This window comes from Tursiops truncatus, chromosome 5 (genome assembly GCF_011762595.2).
Source record: "Tursiops truncatus isolate mTurTru1 chromosome 5, mTurTru1.mat.Y, whole genome shotgun sequence".
In the NCBI taxonomy this organism is placed as follows: Eukaryota; Metazoa; Chordata; class Mammalia; order Artiodactyla; family Delphinidae; genus Tursiops; species Tursiops truncatus.
In genome coordinates this window covers 18,441,308-18,457,193 of record NC_047038.1, presented here as the reverse complement: position 1 = coordinate 18,457,193, position 15,886 = coordinate 18,441,308, and the positions used below count along the sequence as shown (strand labels likewise).

Sequence of the window (15,886 nt, the reverse complement as noted above, 5' to 3'; positions counted from 1 at the left end):
GGATCTCAGCTAGAGGTAAAAAACGCAGTTTGACGATCTCTTCAAGATTGTAATGTGTAAAATAAATTGTTTCACTGATAACCGAAAGCAAAGTAATAAATTTCATGTTATCCTGTATTTGTATATTCTTTTAGTTATTTTTTCATTTTAAAGAATTTTTTTAGAAAATTCTTTTTATTTTAAAGAATATTTTGAATAGGCAGTATAGATCTAAAAAATCTAAAGTGTATAGAAAGAACTACATGGTGATACCTTGCTCCTACCTCTGCATCCCAGTCTTGTCTCCCTCACCTCATTTTTATTAGTCTCTTTCTTCTTCCAATGCTGTTTTTAATACAAGCAATATGTATATTTATTGTTTCTAAACCCATGTCCCCCATAGATCAACAAAATGTAGGAAACTGTGCATACTGCTCAGTGCTTTGCTTTTTTCCTTTAGCCTTGTATCTTGGAGATCTTTCCTTCTCAGTATATGGGTATTTTCCTCATCCTTTTGTAGGCTGCATAGACACAGAACTACATACAAATAGTCCCCTTTTGATGGACACTTAAGCTGTTGCCAGTCTTTTGCCATAACTAACAGTACATCAATGAATAACCTTGTCCAAGTGTTATTTTGTACTTGTACAAGTTTGTTGTAAAGTGGAATTGCTGAATTAAAGGATAAATGCCTTTGTAATTTTGGTAGATATTGGCTTATTTCCTTGTATACTAGTTCTACCATTTTGCCCTTTCATCAGTAATTTTGAATGTGTCAGGATTTCCAGGTTGGTACCAGCAATTAGTAGTTAATTGAAAAAGTCAGTAAAGAATCATTAAAATATTTTATATGAGGTTTAATGATTTTACTTTAACAAAACATTTAGATACTCATTAATTTCCTGTTCATTTTTTTTTAAGGGAAAATGCTTTTCTTTGAGAATAGTCCACTGATTTGGAGTTCCATGATATCTCCGATCTAAACTTCATTTATTGATTTCAGTGTTTGGCTTTTATAGAGTGAAAACTTAGGACACTCCGAGTGTCCCTATTCCTTTACAGATGTTCTTTTTACACCAAATTAACAGTTACTTTAGTTACTCACCTTTATTGAATTTTCTTGAAGCATTTACCTTGATTTTCCCGGAAATAGTAATGTTCTTTTAACAGTCATATTTTATTGGCTTATGTAATATTTATTTACATAATGTTACTTTAATATTAAATAATTGTTAAGCTAGAATTTTTGATTCAGGATTTTAAAACTGTGTTTTATTCACTGATGTTTCACTCTTTAGGTATGTCTGGACAAATCAAGAGCTCAGTTAATATATATTGAATAGAATATAGAAAGGAAAAGAGGTAGTATGGGAATAGACCCAACTGCCTGTTGGTATGCACCCAGAACAAGAGAGCAAAAGTTAGGCAAGGAAGGGGAAGTGAGGCATAGCAGAGGGTAATTTACCAGCCAGGGAAGTTTAACCTGTCATCACAAGCACTATTGTGTATTGGAAAATTAAGACTTTTTGTGATATTCCTCTGTGATGAAATTGAAAGAGAAGTGACCTAAAGGAAGCCTGAACTCTTAAGTTCTAACTCACTTACTTAGCATGAGTGCCTGACTGGGCTAGACATCTGTATTATGCTCTTGCCCAGCCAGCAGCATACTCTCATTTTGAAAAAAAGATATTGAGACTAGTTGAGTATTTTCTAAGTTTTGTATTCCCCCATGCATCACCGTGAATTTGCCATATTCGCCTTACTGCAGCACCTTACTGCTATTTGCTTTATATTTTTCTTCAGTTGACATATTAAACACTTAAGGACAATTTATATCTCCCTAAAAGTAGTACTTACTATAAATAAAAACAACAGTAAAAAAAATAAACACAATGCAAATAAAGCAGTGCTATGAAGCAAAAGTTAAATATGATCTTTGCAGAGGGCTCTGAGTAAAACAAGATTTGCAGTTGTTTAGAGAGATGTGAAAAGCATACCAGTAAATGGAAACTTTCTTATTTGGTAAAGGACCATGATGTATGCAGCCTATTCTCAGATGGTTCAAAAAAACAAAAGCAAACAACTACAAAAACCCACAGCACACTAGAACAAGAGAGCAGAGATAAGGCAGAAGGGTAAAATGTTAATAATAGATGAATTTGAGTAAAGGTTACATGGGAGTTCTTTGTAATATTCTTATTCTTGCAACTTTAATGTGAATTTGAAGTTATCTCTAAAGAAGTTTAAAAATTAAACTTATGTGAAAATTGGAAAATTGAAAGGGAATAAATTTTTGATGTTATTTATTTAGTATAGTATCCATGTATTATCTAAAAGCATCTCAGGTTGTTTTAGGCACTTTACTCTTCCAGAAATAGTGTACTAGATGATGTCTAAGGTCCTTTATAGTTCCAGTGGTCAGTGACAGTGTGCATTGCATTAAGGCAGCATAGTTAAAGCTACCTGTGCTCCCAACTCAGTATTTCAATGAATAACATTATAGATGCTTAGTCTGAGGAAAGGCTGTATATTTAGATAAGGTAACCTGAATGGGTTGAAGAGTAGAAGTAGCTTAGGAAGAATAACCTGGTCTGTTTCAATTGTGAGGAATAGAAATGTTAGGTAAGAAAGTTTTTGAGAGGAGTCAGAGAAGCTTCTGCCTAACACATAAAATTATTAAGTTTTTTATTTGTTATGTTAATAATACTGATCCTGTTATATCCTGCTATATCCTGATCCAGAAATATTTTATTTCTGATAATAAGAGACTTTAAGAAGGTTGGGTGTGGATATATTTCTGAAAAACACTACCACTACCATTAATACTACAGTGTTAATTGAAGATTTTTTATGTGCTGATGCTGTCCTAAATTCTTTGTATAAATTAGCCCACTCACTTAGTCCTTATAGCAGTCACATGAGGAGGTACTCTTAATCATATTTTACAGATAAAGAAAGTGAGGCATAGAGGTTAAATAATTCGATCAAGGTTACATGAAAAGTATGTGATGGAACCAGATTGTCTGACTTGAAAGTCCATCACCTTGGCCTTTCTTCTCTACTATATATATTTTTACAGCTTGTTAAAAATAGATAACTAGGGACTTCTACCTTTTAGTTTTCATTTGTCACTGTATCTTATTTATCCATTATTATGCTTTTAGTTCCATTTTATTTCTTTAAGCATATTAAATATAGTCACTTTATATTCAGTTTCCAAAAAATTCCAATATATTCAGTCTTTGTAGATCTGATTCTGTGTTTTATAATAACTGGTTCTTTGGTGGTGTATTTCCTCTGTTTTGTAATACGTGTGTCAATTTTTATTGTTAGCTCATGTTTCTTGAAAGTTTATTTTTTGAGATCTGAACTTAACATTTTTTTTTTTTACTACCCAGAGAGTTTGTTTTTATTCTGCAAGGGACCTAGAGACACTATCAACCGAACAAAAAACTTAAAAACAAAACAAAAAAACTTTTTTATTTATGACATTATTTCAGACTTACAGAACAGTTATAGTAATTTTGCAACAAATTCCCTTATATCTTTAACCCAAGCTTCCCAATTGTTAACATTTTCCACATTTAATTTGTCTATTTTCTGTCTACCCGTATTTTTGTATTTTTTCTTAACCATTTGAAAGAATGTTAGAGGTGCAGTGCCTTTTGACCATAAATTCTTATATGTGTGCTCCCTCAAAACCAAGGCCATTCTCATAGAAAATCACAATTCATTGATAAAAATCAGGAAACTGATGCTGACATAATAATGTTATCGAATGTATAGATCCTCACATTTTGTTAATTATCCTAATAATATCCTCTTAGAAAAGAAAATGCAGTATCATGTACAGCATTGAGTTGTTATATCTCTTTATTCTCATTTAATTTGAAATAGTTCCTCTGTCTTTATCCTTCATGATTTTGACAGTTTTCACAAGTATGAGACAATTATTTTATAGAATGTTCCTCCATTTAGATTTTTCTACTGTTTCTTCATGAGTAGATTCAGGTTATGCATTTTGACAGGAATATCACATGTATGTTCTTCGTATATCAGGAGGCACATGACTTTGATTTGTATAATGTCATTACTAGTGATGTTATCATTGATCACATGGTTAAGGTGGTGTTTTCCAGGTTTCTTTACTGTAAAGTTACTATTTTTCCATTATAGTTTATAAGTTTCTTGTTGAGGTATATTGTAAGATTGTTTAAATACTCTAGTACAACTCAGACTTTGACCACTAGTTTTAGAATCCATTGATGCTTCTTGCCTGAACCAGTTATTATTACAATGGTTGCCAAATGGTGGTTTTTCTCATTACATCATTTTTCTGTCTATTGATTGGCTTTCTACTATGTGGAAGAATGTTCCCTTTTTCCTTGTTTTTATCACTATGGACTTTTGAATTCTTACTTTATTCAGTGAGTTTTAATCCTTTACTATCATTATTTATCTTGATGTTCACATTGTTCCAATTTAGGCCACTTGGAGCAACTTGTAGCTGCCATACCCTTTTGCTATATCTCCATCATTCTTTTATACGTTCTTTCTGGCACGATGTGTCCTGGACTAATAATATACTTTCCCTGCTCCAGTCCTGAAATCAGCCACTTCTCAAGGAGCCCTGATTCATTTTGATGGAGAATGGTACTTAGAAGCCAGGTTCTGCACATTAAGTGTGCTTATAGCTACTGGGGTGTCCAGGACCAATTTAAACTAAATTTTTAGTTTGAGGTTTTGGGGGCTATGTGTGTAGTCTTAAGACTCATGATTATCAACTCTATGGAGAGTCTTTTTTTTCTTTACTTCTCTTTTACCAAGATCTAAGGCTGTGATGCCATATTCTGTAGGCTGGGTTAGGCAGTGTTGACCTATTTAAGATGTCCCATTTGGGAGTCACTTCTCTATGTGCTCCCTCTGATTCAATCATCCACCAAGGCCAGGCCCTTGATTTTTTTTTTTTTTTTTTAACTTTCACAGATATATGGGATTCATTAATTTCTGGACCACAAGGAATCCTCAGATACACTCAGATATACTGCTCTAGAGTTAGCTGTTTTTCATGAGCTTGCCTCTGTACATTTGTATTTTCTTTTTGTTTCTTGAGAATTCTCTTATATTGCCTTCACCTTTAAAAAAGACAGTTTTTTAATTTTGTGTTTGATATTTTTAGGTGCTGATAACCTAGGTTTTCTCTTTGTTGGGAAAAATACGTCTCTATAATTTTAAACTTAGAAATATTTGAGGCTTTCTTCAACAATATGGGATTTTGCTTAAAGAAATTATAAAAATATTGAAGGAAAAATCAAGACAGGGTGTCTTAGAAAGAAGGAAATATTAATGAAGAGTTACAATTGACTAGTGCTGAAAGTGAAAAGGTAATTCTGAGTGCGGGCAAGTTTCTTGTATCATTTAGACAGTTTATTTGTTCTACCATTTCACTCCATCTCCTTTTGTCTCTTGTTCTTGTCTTTGAGGAGGCTGAGGATCATAACCTTGGCTTTCAGAGAGAGATGAGATAAGCAATAAGTATCCTTGATCTTTTCTGAGGAGTCTAGGAAATTATGTACTTTGCTTTCCACTTTCCACACTTTCTCTTCTTAGTCATAAAAAATTAAGATGCAATAGAGTAGTATGCAGGGTAAATCTGTCTTCACTCCCCATTTGGCTTTCATTTGCAACTTGTTTATTCTTGAAAATCATAACATTTCCTGTAGAATTGATGAGCTAGATGTGCTGGGGCTTAGAGAGCTTTAGACCAGATTACAAAGATAAAGGTTCAGTTTAGATAGTATTGTGTTAATGAGGCCGTAATTATGGGATATTTCCTTGTAGTGACCAGTGATTTTCATCTCTTCCAAACTCACAGAATTTATCATCAACCCTGACCAGCCATTTCAGTTTTGTCTTAATTGTAGCAAATACTGGTCAAGGGACTTTGGATGGATCCCTGCAAATTAATCACTCCTGCTGAGGAAACAATTCATTGCATGTGAATTTGTACAGTGAGTCATTAACATAATGCTCATATTTAAAGTTCTGCCTGTATCTTTTCTGACATTTTCTATCTTGCTTTTATCCACATAACTTCTAGAGAAACCCTTAAAAACCAAAAAAAGACAATAATAATTAAGTGTTAATAATGAATAAAGGACTTTGGTGTGATGATGGTATCATTTTATTCATTACTATTTACCAATAAAACTGATAATTAGAATTAACCATCCTTTCAATTTATATATACATAAATTATTTTTCTTATTATGTGTGCTGTCATCATATACAGGACCTAAACATGTCCCTCAAGCAAGACTTGAGTGAGGATTGTTACTGCTGTCAAATTCAAGATACTTTGTTCTGTAACCTTGTCTAAATAGACTATTTTAATTGAGTCAAATTCCACAGGCCTTTTTGTATCCCCTTGGAGCATAATAACCTTTTTCCAAGTTCTTAAAAGATGAGTATATTCAAGGCTGACTGTTTACAAAACTTTTTAGGGGGCAAATTTAGCTTTTTACTTTAAACTGGCTTTGTCACTCTCAGGGATACCATCACCCCGTATTTTTCATTTCTGACCCAGGGGCCAATGTACTCTTTCAATTTCCTACTTGTTTTTTGTTGTTTTGTTGCCTCACTCATGTCCGCACAGCACCCTCTTTTTCTAGTCTGTATATTCAAAACTTACTTGTTTTAGTGTCTAGGGTAATATTTAGATAATCAGGTAAATAGTTCCTCAGGATATGCTGATAGGAAAGAGGTAGATTTGCTCTGGGATACATATATTTGATTTAAGTATCCTCCTCTTAAGATAATACTGCTACTTTTGATGTTTAATGCAATAATAGCTAATGAAGAAAAATACCAGAAAGAAAGGTTTTTGATATTGTATTGGTAAACTGTTCTTTCTATACATAGGGCTATCTCCTTGTATTTATATTCATCTACTTTAATGAATATAGTATAAAGCTATTATTTTGGCCATGTTATATTTTTTCACTTACACACTTGTTAGACAACATATTCATTGTGGGTAGTGTTTTGAAATACACCTCTGCTCTTCACCCAGATGTGTCCTACATGCAATGTCGAAATCTGCTTTGCATGCCTCAGATTTAAAATAGTCATTCCTATTGTTTTATCATATATATTTTACTTTCTGAAAATTGACCTCTTTATTTTTTTATTTTATTTTTTTGCAGTTAAGTCTCTTGTCAGAGGAACTTTTATTTCTTTTTCAGGAGGCAATTGCCTTGGAAAAATCCCTTTACTTGAGTTTGAAAATGGAAAACTGACATTTTTAATTGCAAAAGTTGTTTGAAATATCTAAAATAACTATTGCTATAAAATGTATTCATGTATATAAAGACTAGAGGATAATATTCAAAGAAGAAAAAAATGGTTAATTCTTTTTTCTTTTTCTAAAATTTTATTTAATAACTTATGTAATCTTTTTCAATTTAAAAGGAAAAAGTTATTATCAGATCTCTGCCTATTTAACTTTAGAGAGAACTTACTTTGGTCTATTATATAGACATGTAATCAGTGTAGCACTTTTATTCATTGTACAAATACTTAGGAATTCTTGCTGATTTTTAATCTTTTCTAGGAAGTATCAGTAAGTGTTAATATCTCATAGCAATTTTATTGTAATATTCAGAATATTTAGTCATGAAGAATAAGACCTTGCCTCAAACCAATTGGAGACGTCTTCAATAAAATGTGTTATTGGACCTCTGCATATCCTGAGGTTTATTGCATCATTTTTTGAGTTTTAAGAGGAAACTTTATCATTACACTGGTCATTTTTTTACAAGTGACATTACAATGACACAGGGTAGTGAACTCGGATCAGAAACATTACACATAATTTGCTCTGTAAGCAAATTAATTAACTGAAATCTAACTTTGGTATTTTACTTCTTTTAAGAGAAATTTCTTTACAAAGAAAATGTAACATAAAATTCAGAAATTATGATTTCCCATGTTTGTTTGTTTTGGTGATTCTAAAGACTGCACTTTTATCTTAGAAGACACATTATTTTTCCATAAGGTCTTACCATTACCACTTTTACCTATAGCATGTGAATAAGGTCTATTATTGAGTTGCATGCTCCATTCCAGATGTCTTCACCTAAACCATGTTTGGAAAAACTATATTTGTATGTGTCGGAAGCAGTGTCATCAGTGGGTCAGCTTTGAACTTTTTTACAAAATAGCACACAGATTTTTCTAGACAGGTATAGAAAAATGAGAAGTCTTGGCTAGATGAAGCCATCCCTTGGGACTGGATATCTCCAGTAGAAACTGGACTCTGATGTAGAAAAGTGATATCAAATATTTTCCAAGTTTTTTTCTGAATATTAATCTATCATTCTTTTTTTGAGAAGTGAACTTGGAAACTGATTTATAGAGATAATTGAGACCATTTGCCATGAAATTCCTCATGCATCCCATCTTTAACTATAAACGTAGCTCTGCCCTGTTATTTACGTGTTCCTCCTCTCCTCTACGCTAAGATGGACGTGTTCTCCCTAAAGTGAATTCCTCTACTTAGTTTCTGAATCTCATATCAATTTAAAAAATTTTAAGCTCTCTAGTTCCTCCTGACTGTACAACTTTATTAAAAGTGAGTATGTGAGGGTCACCATTGTCTGCCAGACAAAATTTAATGGCTTCTTAAGGGTTCTTATTTGTTTTGAATTCCACAAATTTGATCCCGCTGACTACTCACATCTTCTTGAAACTCTGTATCCCATTAACTCCAGTGACACTACAGTTTTCCCTTCTGTTAACTCTTTGTCCACTACTCCTCTTTTATTTCAGTTGAATTGAGCAATCACTTAATATGGCATAAGAATTAGACAAAAATCTAAATCCAATCAGGCACCCAGTTTTGTTTTTAACTCAAAATGTATCTCAATTCCATTTTTCTTTTCCATTCCCATTGTTCCGTTCTGGTTGACTTCTTTCCTTGGCTCATTATAGTTGTCTCTTCACCAGTTTCTCTGCCCGCAGGCTCTTCTTCCTCCGTTTCCTCTTTGTTCTATTTCACGGAACTCTTCCTAAAGGATTGTCTTTAACCAAGTTATTATGCTGCTTTACCCATTTATTATACTGCTTTACCAGGTTATCATACTTCTGAGGAACCTTCAGTGGCTCCTTGCTTGCCTCAAGTCCAGCTCTTTATTCTGGCTTTTTTAGTTTCAAAAGTTGGGCCCCAACCTCTCATTATTTTCTTTTCTCACGAAACATTTGTCCATTTATTCTGGAAATTAAATCTCCTGGTGTCCTGTGTTCTGTGCACTCTATGTTCATTATTTCCTCCAGGCTTTTTCTTATTTTGTCTCTTATATATGTCCTCATTACTTTTTCTCAGTTGTCTCAGTCTTAACTTTTTCATTAAGTTTTTTAAACTAATTTGGCCCTACCAATCTCTCTTTCTCTAGCTTACTTCTCTTCAGTATTACTTAGTTTAGTTCTTGTTTTTCTCTAATAGTTTATTATTTTCCAGATTTTTCCTGCCCCTCTAATAACTTGTAAGTATTTTGGGGTCAGAGAGATGAAACCATATTTTTGATAAGTGTCAGGTCATAGATATTCCACAAATATTTGCCCATTGAGTGAAAATAAGACACAGAGGTTATTTAAATATTTAAATCTCCTTAGTTTTCAATAAGAAATTGAAACCAATTTCTGAGTAAAAACAGTTTAAAAAATTAAAATTTTATCAAATCAACTTCTGTAGTTCTGAAAATTTCACATCAGCAGGGGGCAGTCAAACCAAAGTTCATTTTGCTATCATACGGAAAATTAAAATTTATCTCTGTGGGACTTATTCTATTATTACTTGGGATACCAGCTGTACTTTATAATCTATTTGTAAATAAAGTTTAAAACTCTTCAGTAGTAGATTTGTAGAATTAATTTTTTTTTAACTTATGGAAGGTAAATACTTCTTTGTTTTGGGGGGGTTTTTAGTGAAAAAAATGGAAAAATATTTTTTAGAATGTGAAATGGTTTATTTGGTGTTTTTGATGGGTGGCCCCTTTACATAGAAATTTGTCTTTTCTGCCTCCAAATCAGTATTTCAATTAAATTAATTTATTAGGTTGTCTTTCATTCAATAATATATTAACTTTTATAGAATACTTTTATTTTCCCCTGTGAACTTGGGAAAAATGAGTTTTCATTAGAGACTGTAGCGTAACGCTTACTAAAACACAGTGTGGCAAATTCTTAGTTTAATTGAGTTTTTTTCCCTGAACCTTTGGTCTGGCCGACTGCAAACAACTAGTGGTTTATGTTTAGAGATGTGCTCATTTTCGTCTCCTTCTCTTGGAGGTTAACCTAGTACTTATTAAGGGAGAAACACAGTTTATACTAAATAGTGTTTAATGTATACCAATGGTATTACTGTATTTCCTGTTTTGTGTTCACAATAAGAAGATTCTGAAAAACTGCCTTTGTATAAATACTTCACTGACATTCCAGACAAGTATAATCTTGTCTGCTGGTAGGCAGGAAAGAGTGATGTCCTGGAATGCTGTTAGAGAAGGAAATCTCTTTGTGTTCCACAAATGATACCCCTAAACCTTTTAAGAATATAATTTAGAAATGACAACACTGTATTTGTTTTTCCTTCCGTTTATTAACTTTGTATGCTTTTAGTTCAGAAATGCATTTAGTCGGAAAAAAAATCCATTGTGTCTAAGAAACAAGCATCTTCCTGGTAGTTTGCTGGAAATTGTTGGTAGAAGCATCAGAGGGTAAACATAAAAAAAGCTTTAGTAAATAATTATTACTTTTTTTCCTCTTAGCTTCAAACATTTTTTTGATACTTGAATCAGGCTTTTGATAATTCTCTGCAGGCATAAAAGATGCAGGGTTTCCTACTCCTTTCCAAATTTCTAGTAAAGAAATAATTTGGAGATTGTTTTTAAAATACAGATTATATTTTTTTAAAGTTAGATTTGGAGTTTTTATGTTATTCTGTTATTTAATGTGAGTCATTAAGATATATAGAAATCAGTTGTATACCTTTAGTCTTGAATAATCTAATGAATGTATTTTCTTATACTTAATTGTGATAGCTAAGAATTCAATTTAAATTGTACTGAAGTTCCTTTTCCGTGACTGAAAAAAAATACTCATAGTTAAAGCTTTAAATAATAGCCAAAACAAACAGCACAGACTAAATCTGTGTCTAATTTCTAGATCAGTAGTTCTTTTTCTTCTTTCTCATTATTCCCATTATTAACATGGGAAGTAACCTAATTACTTACATTGATTCTCTACTTCAGCCCCTCACTCCCTCTAAAAGCCAACAAAATGAAGAATCACTTGTGAGAATTTCCAAATATATGCAAAGTTTAAAGTGCTTATCAGTCAAACTGTAGAAAGGTATCATGTGCTTTTTGTGATCAGATAATTCTTGTATTATTAATGTATATGTCGTATGTTGTGCCTTTTGTTTAAGTATTTGCTTTAAAATATGTTGACATCGGGGCTTCCCTGGTGGCGCAGTGGTTAAGAATCCACCTGCCAGTGCAGGGGACACAGGTTTGAGCCCTGGTCCGGGAAGATCCCACATGCCACGGAGCAACTAAGCCCGTGCACCACAACTACTGAGCCTGCGCTCTGGAGCCCGCGAGCCACAACTACTGAAGTCTGCGTGCCTAGAGCCTGTGCTCCGCAACAAAAGAAGCCACTGCAATGAGAGGCCCGTGCACCGCAATGAAGAGTAGCCCCCTCTCACTGCCACTAGAGAAAGCCCGTGCGCAGCAACGAAGACCCAACACAGTCATAAATAAATAAATAAAATTAAAAAAATATATATATATGTTGACATCATTCTTTGTATATGTCCCTTCTCATAAATCTGCTGTGATGAATTCTGAAATACCAAGGCTACTGCATCTTCAGTTAAGAGTCTTTTAAAGGGAGTAATTTAACACAATGGAGCCACTAACTGATATGGTGGTTCCATGGTGTCAGAAACTCAGGTTCCTTCTGTCTTGCTGCTGTACCATCCCTTAGGCCACATGGTAAGAAACATCACTCGTGTCACTTGGGTTCTCATTCAGGTGAGCAAGAATGAGGAAGTGAGTATGACCCAGCAATCCTACTACCGGGAATATACCCTGAGAAAACCATAATTCAAAAAGAGTCATGTACCACAATGTTCATTGCAGCTCTGTTTACAATAGCCAGGACATGGAAGCAACCTAAGTGTCCACTGACAGATGAATGGATAAAGAAGATGTGGCACATATATACAATGGAATATTACTCAGCCATAAAAAGAAACGAAATTGAGTTATTTGTAGTGAGGTGGATGGACCTAGAGACTGTCATACAGAGTGAAGTAAGTCAGAAAGAGAAAAACAAATGCTGTAGGCTAACACATATATATGGAATCTAAAAAAATGGTTCTGAAGAACCTAGGGGCAGGACAGGAATAAAGACGCAGGTATAGAGAAAGGACTTGAGGACACGGGGAGGGGAAAGGGTAAGCTGGGACGAAGTAAGAGAGTGGCATGGACATATATACACTACCAAATGTAAAATAGATAGCTAGTGGGAAGCAGCCACATAGCACAGGGAGATCAGCTCGGTGCTTTGTGACCACCTAGAGGGGTGAGATAGGGAGGGTGGGAGGGAGACGCAAGAGGGAGGACATATGGGGATATATGTATATGTATAGCTGATTCACTTTGTTATAAAGCAGAAACTAACACACAATTGTAAAGCAATTATACTCCAATAAAGATGTTAAAAAAAAAAAGAATGAGGAGGTGAGATAATAGCTCAGTCCCTTGCTTTAAGGACATAACCTGTAAATTGCATGTATCATTTACATCCCATTGGCTAATCTTAGCTACATGACCATGTTCAGCTATAAGAGAGGCTGCAAAATAAATACATTCTCTATTTTGAGTAGCTGGTTGCACAGCTTGAATTGAGGGGTTTTGTTACTAAACGAAAAAGAGAAAATCTAAAAGTCTCAGTCATCATCTGTTAGCTTTATTCACTGTATTTATCCACTCCTTCCTCTTGAAACATTCTCTTACTTTGTTTTATATGATGTAATAATCTCCTGGCTTTACGTCTATTTCTGTCCCCTCTTGAGTCCTTTGCATATTTATTCTCCTCTGTCTAGCCATAAAATGTTGCAGTTCATGAAGACTGGGTGCTAGGACCCCTCTTCTTCTGTGTCCGTGGGCACTCTCATCCACACCCACTGCTTCCGGAATCAACATCATTGTCCCTGATTCAGCTCAGATATTTCCTCTGACCTCTTCAGTGAATTGCCTACTTAGATATCTCAAAGGCATTTCAAATTCAACATATCCTGAATCTAAGTTTTGCTCTAAGTATTTTAATCATTAAATCTTCTTAACTTTATGAGGTCAATACGATTGCCATACCCGATGCTATAGGTGAGAAACTGAGATACAGACAGGTTAAGAAACTTGACCAAGATTACAGAGCTAGTAACTCTAGCTCAGTGTAGAGATATGTGAGTTTTGACAAATGTGCAAAATTGTATAGCTACTACTACAATCACAATACAAAACAATTATTCACTCCAGAAAATTTCTTCAGGCTGTACCTTTGTAGTCAAACCCTCTTTCCACCACTAACCCCTGGCAATTACTGCTCTGTCCCTACAGTTGCCTTTTGTCATATGTCATATAAATGGAATTATATAGTATGTAACCTTTTAAACATGGCTTTTACTTAAGTTTTTGAAATTTATCTGTGTTGTATGTATCAGTAATTTGTTCCTTTTGCTGGGTAGTATTCCACTGTATAGAAGCACTTCAGTCTGTTTACCCATACACTTGTTGAAGGACATTTTAGATTGTTTTCAATGTTTGCTATGAATAATGCTACTGTAAACATGGGTGGACAGGTTTTTGTGTGAATGTAAGCTTTCATATCTCTAGGATAATTACTGGGGTGGGACTACCGAGTCATAGGGTAACTAACTCTATGCTTAACTTCATAAGAAACTGCCATATTCATCTTCAGATTGTTGGAACTTTGTTGCATCCCTGCCAGCATTGCTAGCACTTGGTATTGTCAGTTTAAAAAAAAAATTTAACCATTCTAATAGATATGTAGTGTTAAGTTATTGTGGTTTTAATTTGTGTTTCTCTAATGACTAATATTGAGCATCTTTTTTTGCTCTCATTTGTCATTAGAGTATTTTCTTTGGAGAAGTGTTTTAAATTCTTTTGACCTATTTATACTTTTTAAATTGGGTGGTTTTCTTACTTACATTCTTTATATTCTGATTAAAAATCCTTTGTTAGGTATATTGCAAATATCTTCTAGTCTGTGGGTTATCTTTTCTTTCTCTTAACAGTATTTCACAGAGCAAAAGTTTTTAATCTTGAAGAAGTTCAATGTCCTTATTTTGTTTTTCAGGGTTTTTTTGATCAACTCTTTGCTTAACCCAGGGTCATAAATAATTAAAAAAAATTTTTTTTTGGTAAAAAAACATGGAACATAAAATTTACTGTCTTAGCCATTTCTGAGTATACAATTCAGTAGTGTTATGTATATTTATTGTTGTGCAACCAATGTCCAGAACTTTTTCATCTTGCAAAAGTGAAACTCTATCCCGTAAAACAGCTCTCCATCGCATCCTCCACCCAGCCCTGGCAACCACCGTTCTACTTTCTGTTTCTGTGAATTTGACCACTCTACATACTTCAGATAAGTTGAAGTATGTGTCTTTTTGTGACTGGAGTATTTCATTTAACATATAATCTTCAAGGTTCATCCATGTTGTAGCATGTATTAGAATTTCTTTTCTTTTTAAAAGGCTAATATTCTATTAGCCTTTTATATAGGCTATATTCTATAGCCTATATATATATATACACACACACACACACACACACACACACTCAAACATACACACACTACATTTTGCTTATCTATTTATCCATTTGTGGCTGCATGGGTTTCCACCTCTTGGTTGTTGTGAATAATGGTGCTTTGAACATGAATATACAGATATTTCTTTGAGATCATGCATTCAGTTATTTTGGATATATATCCAGAAGTAGAATTGCTGGATCATATGGTAATTCTATTTTTAATTTTTTGAGGAACACCACACTTTGTCAGCAGTGTACAAGGGTTCCAATTTCTCCACATCCTTGCTAACACTTGTTATTTCCGGGTTTTATTTTGTTGTTGTTGTTGTTTTTTAATAGTATGTGTGGTATCTTTGTGTTGTTGTTTTTTAATAGTATGTGTAGTATCTTTGTGGTTTTGATCTGCATTTTCCTAATGCTTAGTGATGTTGAGCATATTTTCATATGCTTCTTGGCCTTTTGTATGGTATCTCTGGAGAAATATCTAAATCCTTTACCCATTTTTTTAATGTGATTTTTTTGTTGTTGTTGAGTTGTAGGATTTCTTTACGTATTCTGGATATTTTCCCTTTATCAGATATATAATTTGCAAATACTTTCTGCCTTTCTGTAGGTTGCCTTTTTACTCTGTTGATTTTGTTCTTTGAGTCACAGAAACTTTTAATTTTGATGTAGTCCAATTTGTCTATTTTTACTTTGTTGCCTGTGTTTTTGGTGTCATTCCAGGAAATCCAATGTCATGAAACTTTTCCCTTTTGGTTTCTTCAAAGAGTTTTATAGTTTTGGCCTACGTTTAGGTGTTTGATCCATTTTGAGTTAATTTTTGTACATGATATAAGGTAAGGCTTCATTCTTTTGCATGTGATATCTAGTTTTCCCAACATGATTTGTTGAAGAGACTCCACTTTTGTGAAAGTTTTACATTTCACAGATCCATAATTCATTTTTGATGTTTCATATCTAGTGAGAGTTATATGTAGAGGTCCATTTTTACATGTGCATGCAAAATT

At 33.6% G+C, this 15,886-nt stretch overlaps 1 protein-coding gene across 7 annotated transcripts in view; it reads left to right on the top strand.

Annotated features, from left to right (window-relative positions):
• Window positions 1–15,886, top strand: part of AFG2A (AFG2 AAA ATPase homolog A) — a 356,296-nt gene that overhangs the window by 158,284 nt on the left and 182,126 nt on the right. The gene's annotated exons all lie outside the window — the stretch shown is intronic.